Source organism: Triticum aestivum, unplaced genomic scaffold (genome assembly GCF_018294505.1).
Source record: "Triticum aestivum cultivar Chinese Spring unplaced genomic scaffold, IWGSC CS RefSeq v2.1 scaffold162684, whole genome shotgun sequence".
In the NCBI taxonomy this organism is placed as follows: Eukaryota; Viridiplantae; Streptophyta; class Magnoliopsida; order Poales; family Poaceae; genus Triticum; species Triticum aestivum.
Window position 1 is genome coordinate 4,080 of NW_025228281.1, and position 5,854 is coordinate 9,933.

At 45.9% G+C, this 5,854-nt stretch overlaps 1 pseudogene; it reads right to left on the reverse strand.

The window, feature by feature from the left end:
* Nucleotides 1-766: 766 nt before the first annotated feature.
* Nucleotides 767-1,363, reverse strand: LOC123173854 (zinc finger protein 2-like; annotated as a pseudogene).
* Between the last annotated feature and the right edge of the window lie 4,491 nt (nucleotides 1,364-5,854).

Genomic DNA, 5,854 nt, shown 5'->3' on the forward strand with positions numbered 1-5,854 from the left:
CCCCCCCCCCCCCCTGATTTTCAGGTGGGTGGGGCCCTTCCTCCCCCTTTAATCTAATAACTGTTTGACAACTCAACCTCATCCCGTAACCAGCCCGTAATTGTCCGTTGATGTAGCAAAGCTCGTTGTGGAGGGCCGGCGAATTCTTGTGCCAATCACGGATGGCATGGGCCCGTGCACGTACATGCTATTACTAGTGTCGTGACAAGGTGTGCTAAGCTCCAACGGACCTCATAATTATCTAGCCGGCATGTTCATAATCCCTCATCTGATTGAGAGAGAGAGAGAGAGAGAGAGAGAGAGAGCATATATTACTCTCCCAAACAATCTCGTGATCGATGGGGGATTGTTACGGAAGTACAGCAGTACTTCCTCCCCTCTGAGATATAAGATGTTTTTACTTTTTGTGATCGAATATATACAAACACATTTTAGTGTGTTTGTTCATTCATTTTAGTCCGTATCTAGTTTATATTAAAATATCCAAAATATCTTATATTTGTGAACGAAGAGAGTACCTAAGTTTGAAATAGTGAGACAATTCTCGCATGGCATATATAGTACTATATTTCACTTGAATAAGCCAAACAATGCAAACAACAACAAAGTATATTAGCATAAGAGTGAAAACAACAAGAAGAAATAAAATCCCCTTGCCTTCTAGGTGAACAGTTGTAAATTACCAAGCTGTCCTTTTGGGCAAGGAATCCCATAAGAGAAACTCAACTGAAAGAAGAACATATATATGAATCAAACACACTCGAGCTTGAGACAAGCAAATCATTAACTTGATAGCACACAGTCACAAACATAGCAGTTTCACATGCACATAGTCACCAAAGACCACTTTTGACATACAGACATACCGTACCGAAACCGAAAGAGCTAGGGGATGCTTGCCGGTCAACTAGTGAATATGGGGATCGGCGACCAATTTCCAGACCGATCATAGACGGAGAGACAAGTCGACGTCGTCCACGGGGCCGTGCACCGTCCAGCTCCTGCCGTGCTTGTGCGCCTTGCCACCAGCAGCAGCCGTCCCAGCCGCAGACACGAGACTGTGGCGTACCTGGGCCAGGGCAGACTCTCGTCCCGCGCCGCAGCCGGCAAACCCTCCCCAGCGGCGGCGGTCTGCTGGCGGCGCTTGGCGACGCGGCGCTCTTGCTTATGCGCGTTCTGGTGGCCGCCGAGCGCCTGCGAGGTGATGAACTTGCGGTCACAGTACACGCAGAGGAAGAAGCCGACGCGGGGCTCCGGCGCCATTGGGCGGAGGGTGAGCTCCAGGCTCAGCTCCTCCTGTTCACTGCTCGGCTGTTCCATTCTAGTCATGGACTTACCGTCGTCTATATGTGAGCGCACCACAGCTAACTCACCGCGCAAATTGTTGTGCTAACCAAAGGATTTTTAAATACTACAGCTTAACGGGCTTGCACTGTTCATTTAGGATCTCGTTACTGTAGCCGATGGACGGACACCCCGCACGCCTCCCACCGGCCGTTCATTCGCTGACGGCGGTCGCAACGGAAGAGTGCCCATTTGTAATTACTGGGCTTTAGCTCATTTGTCATATCCAATAATTCCTAGGAAAATCCCATATATGTGGCCCGTTCATGCATGATAAGAAAGAAGCTAAAATATTTTGTGGTAGTCGAAAATGAAACCAAATGGTTGTGAATGTTCCCATTCATCTCCGCATTGATATCGTTAATGTTTCGGTTTTGTTTCTCCATTGGTGTTTTGCTTTCTTCCTTCATTTCGTGCGTTGCCTCGTTTTTTTCATGTAAGAAAGAACCAGGAAAGCTTTTATCCTAGTGGAAAATGATACCGAATGCATTCATCTTCCCATTGATGGCATTGTTGTCTCTGTTTCATCTTCCCATTAGTGTTTCGGCTTTGCTTCCACTTCTAGGTAAGAGAGGTTGCTCCTCTTGTGATCCGGTGCGGGAGTGGGGCGATCAGATTTTTGGGGAGCGCTCGTGACTATGAACGGCGATATCCCCGTCGACGAGTTCCCCAACAACGACTTCTTCCCCGATGTTGATCACCTCCTCGGTGACATGACGAACTGTTGGGGAACGCAGTAATTTCAAAAAATTTCCTACGCACACGCAAGATCATGGTGATGCATAGCAACGAGAGGGGAGAGTGTTGTCCACATACCCTCGTAGACCGAAAGCGGAAGCGTTATGACAACGCGGTTGATGTAGTCGTACGTCTTCACGATCTGACCGATCCTAGTACCGAAAGTACGGCACCTCCGCGATCTGCACACGTTCGGCTCGGTGACGTCCCACGAACTCTTGATCTAGCTGAGTGTCGAGGGAGAGCTTCGTCAGCACGACGGCGTGATAACGGTGATGATGAAGCTACCGGCGCAGGGCTTCGCCTAAGCACTGCAACGATATGACCGAGGTGGGTTATGGTGGAGGGGGCACCGCACACGGCTAAGACAATGTCTGTTGTTCTGTCCTAGGGTGCCCCCTGCCCCCGTATATAAAGGAGCAAGGGGGGAGGCCGGCCGGCCCTTGGGGCGCGCCAAGGAGGGGAGGAGTCCTCCTCCTAGTAGGAGTAGGACTCCCCCTTTCCTAGTCCAACCAGGAGGAGGAAGGGGGAAGGAAGGAGAGGGAGAGAGGGAGGGAAAGAGGGGGCGCCGCCCCCCTCCTTGTCCAATTCGGACTCCTCAAGGGGGGGGGGGGGGCGGCCAGCCCTCAGGCCCCCTCCTCCTCTGTCTCTCTCTCTCACACACAAGGCCCATGTTGGCCCATTATTTCCCCTGGGGGTTTCGATAACCCCCCGGCACTCCGATAATTATCCGGTCACCCCCGGAACTCATCCGGTGTCCGAATATAGTCATCCAATATATCAATCTTTATGTCTCGACCATTTCGAGACTCCTCGTCATGTCCGTGATCACATCCGGGACTCCGAACTATCTTCGGTACATCAAAACACATAAACGCATAATACCGATCGTCACCGAACGTTAAGCGCGCGGACCCTACGGGTTCGAGAACTATGTAGACATGACCGAGACACGTCTCGGGTCAATAACCAATAGAGGAACCTGGATGTTCATATTGGATCCCACATATTCTACGAAGATCTTTATCGGTCAAACCGCATAACAACATACGTTGTTCCCTTTGTCATCGGTATGTTACTTGCCCGAGATTCGATCGTCGGTATCTCAATACCTAGTTCAATCTCGTTACCGGCAAGTCTCTTTACTCGTTCCATAATGCATCATCCCGCAACTAACTCATTAGTCACATTGCTTGCAAGGCTTATAGTGATGTGCATTACCGAGAGGACCCAGAGATACCTCTCCGACAATCGGAGTGACAAATCCTAATCTCGATCTATGCCAACTCAACAAGTACCAACGGAGACACCTGTAGAGAACTTTTATAATCACCCAGTTACGTTGTGACGTTTAGTAGCACACTAAGTGTTCCTCCGGTATTCGGGAGTTGCATAATCTCATAGTCATAGGAACATGTATAAGTCATGAAGAAAGCAATAGCAACATACTAAAAGATCAAGTGCTAAGCTAACGGAATGGGTCAAGTCAATCACATCATTCTCTAATGATGTGATCATGTTAATCAAATGACAACTCATGTCTATGGCTAGGAAACTTAACCATCTTTGATTCAACGAGCTAGTTAAGTAGAGGCATAGTAGTGACACTCTGTTTTTCTATGTATTCACACATGTACTAAGTTTCCGGTTAATACAATTCTAGCATGAATAATAAACATTTATCATGATATAAGGAAATATAAAATAACAACTTTATTATTGCCTCTAGGGCATATGTCCTTCACGAACAACTCACCTACATCCTCTTTCGCTGCTCTGTGTGTCATCTTACCATCTCTGTTACAGTTAGCATTTGGTTTACTGCAAGTAACAATTGATATGAATATGATACTTGTTTCTTAATTATGATCTCGATTGCATGTTATTCAAATTTTACCCACTGTTTTTCTGGATTAAACTTCATGGAAAATTCCTTAAAAATATTCAACATGATACTCTTTTGGGTCATTGTCTAGTCACATTACCTTGGTCTACCACTCTCTCTGTTAAACTTCCCCCTCGACCTTCCAACCTATTGACCAATATTTCTTCAGACACCTCACTCGTCGAGCAGCTTCCTGCTCTCTTGCGGAGTTAGGTTAACTCGTAAGGACTGATGAGTCCATTGTCAATCTTCTCGTTGACCCATGCGTAACCGAGCCTATCAGGCCACATGCTGCTAATAATGGGACAAATATGTATTGCTCCTCCAACTCTCCCAATACGTCATCATGGTCGAGGTGAACTCTGTGTGTTCCCCATCTCTCCCCAAAGTATTGTGTTTCCCTTAACCCACCGCCCCCGCTCTTTCCTCCTAGCTTGCTCCCGTGCAAAGCTGCACAATAGTACATTGACCATCTGCTCACCGGTGTTTAGACACTAAGGGAACCACTGCTGTGTTGGCCTGGCCCTTTAGTGGATGAGGTTAGTGCTAATTCCTATCTTGGATGCCATGATTTGCTGACCAGTGGGGCTTGAGCTTAATTAAAATAGTAACCAGTTCTGAAATAATTATAGTCCTGTTGGTGGGTTCCACAGTCTAGTTTGGCTTAGTTGAAGCTGACTTTGGCCACAATGTGGAAAGACCGATTCTAAAACCGATAGCACATAAGCCACAATACCGCTCTGTTCTACTTTTAGACGATCCATTTCCAGTTTTGGAACATGGGGGACCTAATGTAGGAAAAGAAAGATACCAATTGTCTAGATGTAAACTTAAGGGACCAAAAATAGACATTTTCTCAAAGAAAATGGCGCTCATACCGTAAGGTATGCACAAAGTGTCAACATCGAACATTGCAAGATTACAAATAGAGCATATGTTTCCTTCAGTGAAAAAGGACACTCGTTTACAACCAACATGCATCAGGGCTCTGGGAAAGTGCCGAGGAGGCAAAAAAAAAAAAAAAACTCCCATTTTTGACTATGCCCGACACATAGTCATAACTTACGGGTTGGTATAAGATATTTGGAAGTGGTACTTGGGCACCCAACATGTCAGCTATCGTTATTTTAGGAAAAACATGTATTAGGGTGTCACTACTGACAGTTAATAGTTTGCCAGTATTTACACAATCACCACCGACAGGACCATTTCGTAGCCCGTCAGTTGAGAGGTACCTCAGCGGTATGTATTACTCCCTCCGTTCGTAAATATAAGTTTTTGGAGAGATTTCACTATAAACCACATACGGATATATGTAGATGCATTTTAGAGTGTAGATTCACTCATTTTGCTTCATATGTAGTATATAGTGAAATCTCTACAAAGACTTATATTTAGGAACGGAGGGAGTACAATGGTGGCCTCACAGCTCACCGCTAATAGGTGGACCTGCGGCGCGTCATTTCGTGGCGAGTCAACATTGCACGATCGTCTGTGACTTATAGTCGATGGCCTATCGACCAGTGTTGACTCATGAGCTACGACGTTTTTCTGTAGTAATGCTTGTGCCAAGTTGGTCTGGGTTCTTCAAAAAAGTTTAGTTAGTTTGGCCATGGTTAGTATCGCAAGGAAATAGGTTCAAATGAAAATGAAACCACCAAAACTTGTAGATTGCCATATATAACTAGAAAAAAATCCAGTCCTTCCGTGATTAACCCTAGGACGATTTCACTAGGTATGTTTAGATGGTGACCAAAGCTAGCTCATCCTACAATCATTTTTGTCATGACTATAGATTTGCTATTTGTTAGGATGATGAATATGCAATTCTGAGCATAGGCTCATTTGCACCCGGCGAACAGTAAATTGATTTTTTTATAGAAAAAA